Genomic DNA, 13130 nt, shown 5'->3' with positions numbered 1-13130 from the left:
TACTGAATCAATGAGACAATTCATTTTAAGAACCTTTAAATGCAGATACTCACACGTGCACTCAAACACATGTTTTGTATTGCATACACCTTCTTTTGGTGGATTTCGGCTAAAGGCTTAGATACATTAGCTTTATAGCCTTATAGGTTTCATACAGAAATGAGCAAACAGGCCTGATTTTATGCCACCATAATGTGTGTCCAACTTTACATACTGACAGACCAATAGAAAGCTCTTTGACAAAGTTACTTTAACTTAAGCAACCAGAGTATATATTGTTAATTTGACCTTTATCACTGTGTTGTGTTAATTAGGCCTTGTATATACCATTGAGGCGAATGCTACATATTAGTTATACTCGCTGTATAAACTAAATACAAAAAGTAACATATTAATCTTTATTCTTTTAATTAATCATGCACTGCAACATGCCAGCCAGAATCAGGACTGGAGTTAAGACTAAGATTTAACCTAGGTTAGTGCATCATAAACAGTTTTGAGATTTTTGGACATATGCCAGTCATTAAAAAGATGACAAAAATGAGAACATGCAAAGTTACCCAAGGTAAATTTATGATACAGATCTAGATTTATTATACATTTAGCTAGACAATTAGAATAATACTGTATCATTTAACACTTAATTTCCTCAGAGCAAAACTCTAAGCATTAGGTTCCTATTGCAAAGCAGTAGTTGAAGTCATAATGGAAACTTCTAGCTTTTTCCAATTAGGACATATTTTCCATACAAACGAAACATTTCCTGTTTGTGACAGTTATTGCCGGCAGAATTCAGAGCAATGTGCATTGTTTGAATGCAGATATTTGGTAATGACATGACTAAATAAAGAGTTTCAGGTGGAAATACTCAGGACGTGGTTGCTGAAATTATTTCATCAGTTCATGGGTCCAATGCCAAACTCTAGATCATGTATTGGAAATAAAGTGAGATGACCTTGAGGCAGAGACTTGAAACCGAGGAACATACACAAAATGAAAAAGAGACAGGGAAATAACAGAAGAAGTAATCAGATTAATAATATGAACCCAGGTCTTTTTTCCAATTCAAAATGGCCTGAGGCACATATTAACATTTTATCCAGTGCAAAATGCAGCCCACTCATGATTGAGCTACAGGCAGTTAGAACTCTCATAAACTTCGTCTTGCAATGATACTGCTTATCACAGGCCTCACAATACAAATACCTTAGTTAATTAGAATAGACAGATTGCAAAGATGTCAGCATAAACATGAATGATACTAGATATTCACAAACTGTTGTGGCTCAACTTTTTTTTCTCTGATCTGAAGATTAAAAGCTTATTAAATTAAGAAGACATATTAAACATGACTGTGCATATTAAAACAAATCTTAAGCACATTACATCACTGTTTCATGCTCCAAAGGGTAAATGCAAATGTGTTACTATTATAATAATTTAATTCCCAGTGTCAATCAAAGCATTATTTTGTTAATTATATGAATGCATCTTAATCTTTAACATCACATATAGCTGAGGATAATCTTCTTTAAGACCATGGCTTTATTGGGGACTGTCAGGTTTTACCTTTTAGCTTGCAGTATTGTAAAACTGGTTTTGTTCTGTCTGATTTTGAAATTAACCTTTCAGTTTTTTTTCTGAAAAAAGGCCCTGCAGATAGCAAGTATATGCAATATCATATTTATGTACATTAGAAGTTCAACTGCAACACTATGGAAATAAATTGCATGTGCTGGCTATTCTCCCTGATAATTGGAGAGGTTTCGCCCCATTAATGTAGTTTTTTTCCCATCCAGTTTTAATTAAATTGGTTGAATATGACCTGATGTCCTCATAACTCAGACCTTAATTTGAGTATATGTTGCAATATAGTGCTTCTTTTTCTTTATAAGACATAAAGGGACCTTATGATGGTGACTAGTGTGCCTTTGGGAAAGGTAATTACCTAGAACTGATTTAGATAAATATTCATTTGTCTAAATGAAAAACTTGTATGAGATGTTTTTTTTGAAGCAACATAATTAATTATCTATATGGAAGAAAAATATCTTGACGGGAAGAACACTGTCAGGATATATTAAAATACTTGCATCTTCAAAGACATTTTCTATGAATAGTTTATGATTATAGTCGGGGGAAAATAAATAACAGGATAATATAAGAGAAACGTATGGTTTTAATTGTATCATTTTTTCATTGTTGGTACCCTTGTTTGGATTGTGCATTGTATCATTCGGCTTTATTATTGTCGTGATGTATGTACATAGGTGCCCTAAACAGAGCACATAACACAAGCTCACATGGTCAGTGCCATCGTGTACGCTGTTGCAGCCTGAGGGTCATGGACATTAACAGACTCAACCAGATCATTAAGAAGGCCAGCCAAGTTGTGGGAGTGGAACTGGACTCTTTCAATAAGGTGTGGGAGGGGAGAACATTGTCTAAAATAAGGACAATACTGGACTTTCCTTCACACCTGCTCCATTATATGCTGAGCAGCCTCAGAAGCTCGTTCTGCAACAGGCTAAAACATCTACGCTGCACAACAGACACAGGAAATCATTCCTGCCGGTCAAAATAAAACTGTTTGACTCACATATCTGATCACTCAAACCATAAACATAAGCAAAATCACTGTAAATTACCATGTATAAGGTGTATACGTTTGATGTAATAACCCAGGGATAGGGTTTTACTCATTCCACTGTTAATATTATTGCTTCTACAGGTTTTATTTTTATTGGTTATTTTATTATATTTATTTTAATTAGTTTATTGTTCTATAGTTCTATCTAAATCTCTTATCACCTGTATAATGTATGTTTTAATAGTGAAAAGAGTCAACATAACAATGTACATAACTTTCCTAAATCTTTATTTTCATCAGGAGTTTGTTTTTGTAATGTAAATGAATTTCCCCGCGTGGATTAATAAAGAAATTCTTATTCTGATAAACCAAAGGGTACATTTGTGAAGCTAACTGAGCTAAAAATTTTGGTCAGAAGAGCAAGGAGCAAATGGGGTTTGCTAAGGAACACCAAACGGCAGCAAAGGCGAAGAGGAGACTCCAACTTAAATAGGGAGCTACACAGGTATACAACATGAGGATGGATTATGGATGACGTAATGGGGAGACACACTGGGAGAGAATGGAAACCCAGCTGAAACTGCAGGGATTGGGAGTGCTGGCGGGATTGTAATGGTGTGATACTTACACTATCATGGACCATCCCGGTGGAACCCTGTTCACGTCATTTCAGGGATCATCCTTCACAACAGCCATGCCCCTCTGCGGGATTCTCACCTGCAAGACCCACCCAGTCAGGGATCCCCTGTTCAGCCAGTGCCATAGATCACCAGTGGCTCAGATTATTGGCCACACCCCTTCTCCCAGCTATAGTCAGTTCTCTCTGATTTCTCCTCTATTTCAATGCCTCAATGTGTGTCAGACAGACATGAGATTTGGCTGCTGAGAGTTTGAGCATTTATTCTTGTGATTATGACTCTCTCTGCCAGTCTGGTTTTCTGATCCCATTTCCATCTTCAGAGCCTGAGTTTTCACCCTAACCTTCTGATCGCCTGTTGCATATTGCCTGACCTTCAACTGTTCACTGGCCACTGCTTCTGCCTGATAATTTGGATTCTGTTTGCTCTCTCTGGTTTGACTCAGACTGTTGGCTTTGTTTAGCCTTTCAGTAAAAAGTGCCTCTGCTGGATCCACAACTGCATTTGATTGTATTTGCGATCCTCACAGATGTTCTTGCCTGGAAAATAGACTCAGTGGATTGCATTGGAATCTAGCATCTGATAGAAGCTCTGAGAAAGCAGGTACTGTCCTGGAATGGCAATCAGAGCTGTTGGCAATCAGAGTTGGAGTCTTTAAAAGCAGGAATGACAGAGCAAGCTTCTTGGATGTAGCATCTTCATTGATATCTTTTGTATGGACAGGCTCTCCCTCTCAATATGACATCACTGAAGGACTCGCCGGCAGAACCAGGAAGAGCCAGGAAAGCAGATGATTGGTGCCCGCAAAAAGGTGATGCTGTTTCATTGGGAAATTTGAAGCCCATAGGGGACCAACTGGTAGCACCACTTTTTTGAGTGGTTTTTGTGCAGTTAGTTCCGTTTCCTGGTTCAGTTCATATCTGTTGTCTTGTAGTTCAGGTGGGATATCACAAACTTGATGTACTTCTGAATGTTTTGTCAATCATTGGGTCAACCATCTTAGTGACCAGCTGCCTACTTATGTCATGCTGTTAAACCATATTTGTACCTTTTGGGCAACTGTTTAATTGTTTAATTTGTTATTACTGTTGCAAATTGTTTGTAAATATTGGAAGTACTCGTCTTTCCACTAACTCCCTAAAACCACAGTATGTACATCATTGCATTGTCTACCACATGTCTCTCCTTACAGTCGGGCTCTAAGCTAAGTCATAAAATAAGTGGGGGTTCCTCCTCTTTGGCTGTTTTGATTAGTTTTGTTTTTGCTGTTCAGTGGTAGTTTTTCTTTTGGGTGGGGGGATATTCTATGGTACCGTATGTTTACTTTTCCCTCCTGTGATGAGCAAGATCATGAGTAACATGTCCATTCACTGCTACAGCATCTGCTCCAGAACAAGTTGCTTTTCGCAGCAGAAAAAGCAATTCCATCTCCTTTTGGGGTTTCTTGCTCTCTAAGGGGTCAATGCAGATGGATCTAGACAAACTTAAAGCAGTCGCTAACTGGCCTCAACCTCACACGTGTAGAGACCAATGCTTCCTTGAGTATGCCAATTTTTACCAATGATTCATTTGAGTGTATAGCTCAGGCATCACACCACTCACTGCACTCACCTCCCCAAAGGTTTTCTATGTACTGTAGCAGTTCAGAGAACCTTCTTTGAACTGCGACATTGCTTTTTGTTGTCCATCATCTTGCAATCACCTTATCCTTCAAGACTGTTTGTCATTCAGGTAGATGTCTCCAGGACTGTATTATTGCAGTGCTCCCCACTTGATGGAAAATGACACACCTGTGCCTTCCTGTATGAAAGCTGACCTTAGCTGAAAGGATCTATGCTATGGGGAATTATGAACTAAGTTCTAAGCTGTTGAGTAATGCTTAGAGGAGTGTCAACACTAATTAGAGGGCACCAAGGAGCCATTGCTCATCTATACAGACCACAAAACCCATGACTCAAAAGCTAAAAGCATATTCCCAACAGTTTCAGAACAACGAGGATAAAGACGACCCAGGTCCAGTCCTGCCTACCCAGGTTTATGGAATTGAAGAAGCAGTCCAGGCAGTGTAGTGTTTTGTCACACCATCAAAACGGTGCTCTTCTAAGTAACTCTTTGTAGCAGATTTTTTACACACTCAGGCTATCTAGTAGGGACATTATTCCTCTTCTGCCTGTACACCCTGGTGTCCATTGTACCCAAAGCCCTGCTGGAACCTACCATGCTCCTGGACATCGGCAGTTTTGTTTTAGCCTGCTTCATACATGCACAGAAGATTTCGTTTGTTACAGTCCCTTCCAGTTCCCTTCCTGTTCCATATTCCACTTTCTCGCATGTGGCAGTCAAGCAGATGGATGGAATAATCAATTCTCTTTAGACTCTTCGTAAGACGCTAAGAGTCGTTATCGAGAAACGTAGCCCAGGGCATTAAATCGCCTTATGGTAAAAAAACAAAAAACATATGTACTGTATGTGAAATTTGGCTTTACTCTTCGTGCCACATAATCTGACCATAAGATCGACATTTTGATGGTTCATTTTTATTATTAGATTAAATCATATTTTAAAAACACCGATCCATCAGCACTGTTAATTTGTTTTTAGTTCTATTTAAACAGTACTGAGAGAACTGGGTATGGTTACTGCACCTTCATAAAAACATCATTGAATAGGGGAAAACATCTCTTTTAAACAGGACATTCATTCATCTCCTTCAAAAATATTATGCACCAAAATGTTTTAATGGTGAAAAGAGTCAACATTTTCAGTATGTACTAGATATTACATGCCTACCCATTGTTGCACAGAGAGATAAAACCATGATCATTTTTCTTTTTCTGTCCATTATATTAAGGTTGTTCCATACAACATCAATCACAAAATGACCTCAGTGCTACATTACAGTTTCTAATATATTCTCATATGTAGAATCATGCAGCATACAACCTGAGCATATCATACAGTAAAGTCAGACGTATGAGTTTACCACAGGTTGTGCCCTTTACTCCAAGTACACGAAAAACAATCCCAGTTCCATTTGCAGAACCATAAGTAACCTTATTGATGCGTTAGTCGAGAGACAAGCACTATTGACTGCAGACTCATTTAAATTGTGAAAAATTTAGAATCGGACACATTAGACTGCAGATTAGCAGATATCTAATCATTCTGTAATAGATAGTGACTGCTGGATCTCAATCTCCATTAAAAAAAGACACCAAACACTGAGAAATTGAATCCATATTCTTGACAACATAAGGCAATGTCTTTCTGTTAAAAAAATTGACACACACGCACAAAAAATTAAAAAACAAATGAAGAAAGGCACAAAAAAAATTAAAGTTATGTTACTATAATTCCTTAATCTTAGGGAATAAAAAAAACTCTGCCTAAGATAAAATGTAAAGACTAACTGATTTATACCCACAGCTATAAAAGACCTGCTCCCACATCTGTTCTGGCTTTCCATTTAATTTAGGATGGACTTTATAATCCTCTCATTCTTTCTATCGCAACGCCGCACCCTTTGCATCCCTACCTATCTCTGATGTCACAGAATGCAGGTCTTCCAGCAATTTCTAACATACATATAACATACATTTTTACCAGAACTTTTTAAAAGTTGTTAATGCTGCTTTCTAAGCTGCTACTTGCTTTATTTATTTGCTTTTTGTATCGTTTCTGTAGTTTTACAGTTCAAAATGTATATAAGTCCATTTTGGAGAATATGAGATGTTAGTATATACTCATGTATTACAAATACAATTCAAACTGATAGCGTTATGATCAGAGCAAAACTTTCATAAGCAATTTGGAGCATCTGAAAGACTGGTAGTTCATGCCCTGGAGCTCTGCTGCAGTATAGGGATTACTGCCAACAGTTATTTTATTCTAGGAATTACATGCTATTATAGGAGCGCATAGTCCAGCCTGCACTCGTTTATCTGTTCAGTTAGATAAGCAGGGACCAGCCATTTTAATGCCTTTTTAAGTGATTTTAAGAATTGTAAAGTTCATCCTGAACTTACTGGAAACCGCAGAGACTCTTTAAAGGCTATAGAAGAGAGATGTCTGGAATCCCAGAATTGTAATAGCCTATTTTGTTCCGTTTATCTTGAACAATACAAATAGTCATGTTTAGTCATCTCTCTCTCTCTCTCCCAGGTGCCCCAGTGACCCTGACCAGGATAAATGGTTGGAAGATGGATGGATATTTCTGGTGCTGAAACCAAGTTGGCTAAAACACTACACTAAAATACTTCGAATATGTTCCCTGCTTAGCAGTTTGTCAGAACAAAATCAAATCTCATGTAAAACACAGGTACCACATCCTAATTATGACCTTACTTTGATTTTTGATGAAAATATGCACATATGGGGAAAAAAGCAATTAATCATTAAGCAACGTTAAAACTTAATTTATCTGTCACTTGTATCCATGATTGGTTTAAGAAAAATTCTGGATTTCAAGCCATCTGCAGCTCAGTTTCAAAGAGATGTTTTGACTCAAACATCGAAGTCAAATACAACACTGAGCTGCAGGAGTCTTTGTGCCACTCAAAACCATTATATTAATTACCTGCTTTTGGGAATCTCTTGGAGTCTGATTTCAGAATTTCATGATGTCTTTGTTAGAATTACCAAAGCTTTCAGATAAGTCCATGTCTAACCATTGCACCTGCCCTGGGTTTCTGTTTTTTAAAAGGCATTTAAGAGGAGAAATCTACCACAGACCCACGCCCAGCTGGGGGCAAGTTCATAAAATGTGGTTTGATAATTCACTTTGGACAGAAAGGAATGGAGGGTTCCCAAAAACTCTAAATTACTCTCAGCGTGTGATGCTGAGAGGTATGGAACAACACCCAACCTAACAACATAAAGGAAGCAATATCAACATTGTGAAACAAAAGCAACATTGTGAAGAGTTCTGCGCATTTCCTCCATGGGGCAGACCTACAGCCGTCACCTCATTCCACCACAGAGTGCACGGTTAACTTGGGTGCACCACCAAATCTACCTGCTATTTTGTTTTTCCCAACCCCTTCCTTAAAGAATATTTGTTACATCCTCCATCTTCTCTTCTGTTTATCCTAAGTAGTAAAACAGAGGATGTTTTTTTTTTTTTTTTACAGCAGGCTTTATGCAGTATAGTCGTAAAGTAGCACAGATCGATAGTGATGCACTACATGACTACAGTTCTGCTCAGAAGGTAGAAAGCTGCAGGGACATACATATGCACTAATCACTGTTGTTCTGAGCTGTGTGGCTTTAGGCAAGGAGATATTCCCGCTTTCCAGCAAGGGAGATCATTCAAAAACATGATTTATTTTAACTATAACATGGCTTCTCTTGCTTGTTGCTAAATACCCTATTAGTGTTGCCTCAAGGTCTTCCGACTAAAACAGTATTAAAACGATTTTAATAGCCAGGCTAATATAATATACAATACAGTGTGAGCTGTATAGAGGTGGAGGGGTGTTACATTTCTGCAAAAGATAATGCAGATTGAAATGTGGGCTGGTGGAGTCCCTTATACACTTAGAAAGTGGCAGGATGAGATTTCCGTATAATGAACCTGACGGTGGTAGAGAAGTGCTGCACTGAGGAGCGTCATCAAAAAAAAAGGAAGTCAACACATTCTTACTGCACTCTTAAGTCCACTATGTCTCAATGGAGAGAGGACTTTGTGAAATATAATTATCAGTAAAGGTCAACTGAAGGGATCTGAATGAATTTGTATCAGGAAAATCGCCAGTCAGTTTTGTTTGCGTTTATGGACATATTTAATTGTGTTTGACTCTTCACTTTTTCCATTTTAAAAATGCTTTCATGATCTCAAATATTAAACTTTTATTAGTGTTCCTTTGATTGTTCCTCTGGCATAACAACACGCCAAGAAAGTATTCCCTGCGATGGGCTGGCCCCCCATCCTGGGTTGTTCCCTGCCTCATGCCCATAGCTTCCGGGATAGACTCCGGACCCCCCGCGATCCAGCAGGATAAGCGGTTTGGAAAATGGACGGATGGAAGACAGTATTCCATTTTTAAAACAGAGAGCTACAGACTTCAATTGCACATACACCACTAATTAATTCAGACATTCATTCATTTATGATTATGCATATCAATGATTTCACAAACTGCAAGAATATATAAAAAAAATACATCAATGAACAGATAAAATTAGGGAATGTGTTTGTACCAAATTAAACAAGGTTACTATACACTCCTGGGCAATAAAAAGGGACAAACCCAAATCACACAACATGCAGCTTTGGTTGTCCCCCCCACTGGAGTGTAAATCATGATATATATTTCCCTTTTAAATAAAAAATACAAAGTGGAACATCACACGAAACTATGGCTTGGAAACACTGAAAAAAATAATTTACAGAAATATGTATGTATGAAATATGCATGAAGAACGTATGTGTTTGATTAATACACATTGGAACTATATTAATGAAAAGTAAGCAGGAATTGCTTGTCTATTATATAATATTAATATTTTTCAATCCTTTTGAAAATTACTTGCAAATATAAACATTTGCCTAAACAGATGGTGCTTTACATAAGGACTCTGAAAAAGCAGCGGCAATAATAATACACATTTTCTCCCCACCAGCAAAAGTGGATAGTATTAGTGATATGAATCAATGTGTAAATGCAGGAAATACTTGTGAATTATCAGACTGCAGACGGAGACACACTCATTGTTTTTCTATGCAGTATCTGCTTAGGCTGTCAGGGCTACATCTACACAAGTGCAACAATGTATAACCAGAACAAGATACCACAGTAGTTCAGGGCACTTACTACAGTACATACAGCAATTCATTCACTCACACTGAGGTAATTCTTCTTCTGCTGTCAAGCAGGAGCATGGAGATGGAAAGTCAGGGAATACGGGGTTTAATCAAAGCACACAAACTCAGGACCATGTTGTAACACAGCAACATTAATGACTGAACTGGGGAAAGCATACCTAAGGCAGACTTAAATACATTGGTCTAATGATAGCAACAAGAAACAGCTGGTAAACATGGGGAATCCACACGGGGTAAATGAGGGGGCATGACACCTACAGCATATGAATAAAGGTAACCAGAGCACCTATAATAATCTAACTAGAACTAGGCTTGAAATATACAATCCTGAAGCTATGGATACATGCTAGACTGCTGTTAGAGGCTTTGCCAGCATCCCAATATGCATTAACAAGGAATTAAGGGAAAGGTATTTATAAAAACAAATTTGGAGTATATGGTCATTGGCCATTTATAAAGCCTACCATTTATTTAATTTAGTGTACCATTTAAAATGAACTAATTAAATAATAAGCTTACCACTTAAAATTTGTTTGATTAATTAATAAGCTAACCATTTAAAAGTTAATCAGTAATTAAGTAGTCAATCAATTCATCAATCAACAATCCATTAATTAATTAATCCATTAATTAATACGCTTTTAATTGTGTAATTTGTAAATAAAACCTATGTGACAAATTTTTGTTTGTTTTTCCCCCAGATTGTTACAAATTTGGTAACATCCATCACCGATGCGATATCTGCTGTAGACTGATTCTTGTTATTGTTAAAAGAAGGACATTCTATGTTAGTAGGCAGTCATGTTTTTAAGAAACTGAAAATGCAACTGAAAAATTGATGGTAGTCAGTCCTAACAGATAATGCAAAGTGCTTAACCTGAAATGCTCAAACAGGTAAAATGCACTGAAGCTGTAGCAGCTGAAATATTTATCCATCAATGTTCCCATCCATTTTTCACATCCTTGTGCGGATCATGATTATCAAGCACTATAATACAAATTTATGAGGATGCCCTATAGTGTCAACAAACTGTAGCACTTAGGTACAGTAGCTAGAACCATGGAGATGTCTGGAGTTTTTGTCTTCTCCCTGTGTTAGTGTGGATTTTTCCCCCTGCAGCTCAACAACAGACTGACTTCTCTAAACATTCTAGTGTAATGGATTGCATCTTGTCCAAGATGTTCCCCTCCTTTGTGTCCCAGTCCGTTTGATACTCTGTACCGGATAAGCAGCATGAAGTAACGGATAAATAAATTAAATTCCTGTATTTGAAGTGTTTGCTCATTATTTTCCCTTATAATTATAGACTTTAAGCAAGGCATAGTAACCCTGATACTAGTTTCTAGCTAAAGATTTCTGTATGCATGCATATGTTAAGAAGTGTGTGTGTGTGTGTGTGGGGGGGGGGGGGGCTAACGTTCTTGTTGACCATTAAATGATAAAAGCGGAAATAATAAAGGTGTTACTTCTTGTTTTGAACTGATATACAGTAGTTGAAGAGTAATATTGCTTATCCACCCTATTTTGTTTTTCAGCGATTAGCAAAATGACCACTAAGTAAATGTATGTGAATGTGCTCTAGCCTACAGCATGTGCTGCAACGGACAATGGAGCACAAGGTGTTTAATGGCAGCGTATGACTGTATCCTCTGCCTGGCAGTGTTCATTCTCATAGCACATTAATTAGCACTGCACCGCTAACTGCATTTGATCCAAATCTAAAACAGCAACAAGTAACCTGCATGCTTCAAGTTTAAGGCTGTCAAACCAAGGTGAAGCAATGCATTTTTAACTACACTTTATCATTTAGCATTCTAATAAAACAGCTGTATTTCTCCCACCTGTTATATTTATGGTGTGGTGAATTATTCCCCTCAAACATTTTCTCACCGAAGGAGGAGTTATGGGGCCATTACATCACATCACATCATATCACATCACTGAAAATGTATCAGCACAATGAAATACAGCGTGAAAGTCAGGCTCCCGCAAAATCGAGCAAGGGCTATGCTTCTACAGGCTGACAAGATAAGAAGAAGAATAAGATTCTGTTGCATATTGCTGTATGTCTCATTATCTTGCCATTTGGTATTTTGCATTTGAAGTCAGTTTTGTGTATTACTTTCCCAAATCTTAACATCCTCAGCACTTTTGGGTTCAGTGAGTTCAGCTGCGAAGTGGTAGGGCACACAAATTGACAGAAAGGGAGCTGATCACCCAGCATCAGTACCCAAACTGAATGGCAACAAATCCCACCAGGAATGTTCCAAGAACTGGTGGAAAGTCTTCCCAGAAGAATAGAAGTTATTATATCAACAGGTGGACCAGCTTTATATCAATACCCTTGGTTCTGGAAGGAGATGTTGGATAAGCAGGTGTTCACATACTTTGGTGGCCTCAGCAGGTTGTGTGTTCCTGGCCCCAACGGGTGTGTCTTCAGTGGAATGCCATCTCCATATAGCCCCTAGTGACTTACAGTAGTGTGATGCCTGACTGGCTTCCCATGTGGTGGTCCCTGTCCTCAGAAAATAACCTCGTAAGCAAACCTACTTTTTAGATGGCTTTTGTTGTGTTATTATGATAGTATTATGTACTACTGTATATCATTTTATCTTGTACTTTAACACTACATAATTGATGCATGATTACTTCAGTTCATAATCTGAAGTATTTGCAAGGCTATAGTTCCCCAAGAATAACAGCTTTGGTAAAATACTGAAAAAACAGGAGCCGTGCGGCATTTACTATAATGGCAATAAATCATATTCACTCATATTTACTGCATGTTTGAATATAACTTCTCCTTTTAGTATTATACCTTATATCTTTTTTAAAGAGCTGTTCATGGAGTGGTCTGCACAGTTGATTTTGCAAATGGAACAGCCTGAACTACAGTACGCACCTGGACCACGCACACACACACACGCACGCATACAGTATATATGCAAAATGCGTAGTTTTTAACTTTTCACTTTGCCGTTAAATGAGAATTGCATTGTTGTATGTATGATTACTTTCAAGTAACGGTTAGGCCACAATTTAATATCTGGATGGTAAAAGATTAAACAAATGAGTAAA

At 37.7% G+C, this 13130-nt stretch overlaps 1 long non-coding RNA gene across 1 annotated transcript in view; it reads left to right on the top strand.

Annotated features, from left to right (window-relative positions):
• LOC125747076 (uncharacterized) overlaps window positions 1-10174 on the top strand; it is a 49339-nt gene extending 39165 nt beyond the window's left edge. Inside the window, exons 2-3 of the long non-coding RNA XR_007399168.1 lie at window positions 3952-4039; window positions 7390-10174. This is a non-coding gene — a long non-coding RNA (uncharacterized LOC125747076). The remainder of the gene's footprint in view (window positions 1-3951; window positions 4040-7389) is intronic.
• Window positions 10175-13130: the final 2956 nt, after the last annotated feature.

Source organism: Brienomyrus brachyistius, chromosome 8, assembly GCF_023856365.1.
Source record: "Brienomyrus brachyistius isolate T26 chromosome 8, BBRACH_0.4, whole genome shotgun sequence".
NCBI classification, from domain to species: domain Eukaryota; kingdom Metazoa; phylum Chordata; class Actinopteri; order Osteoglossiformes; family Mormyridae; genus Brienomyrus; species Brienomyrus brachyistius.
This window is presented reverse-complemented; position numbering and strand designations above follow the sequence as displayed.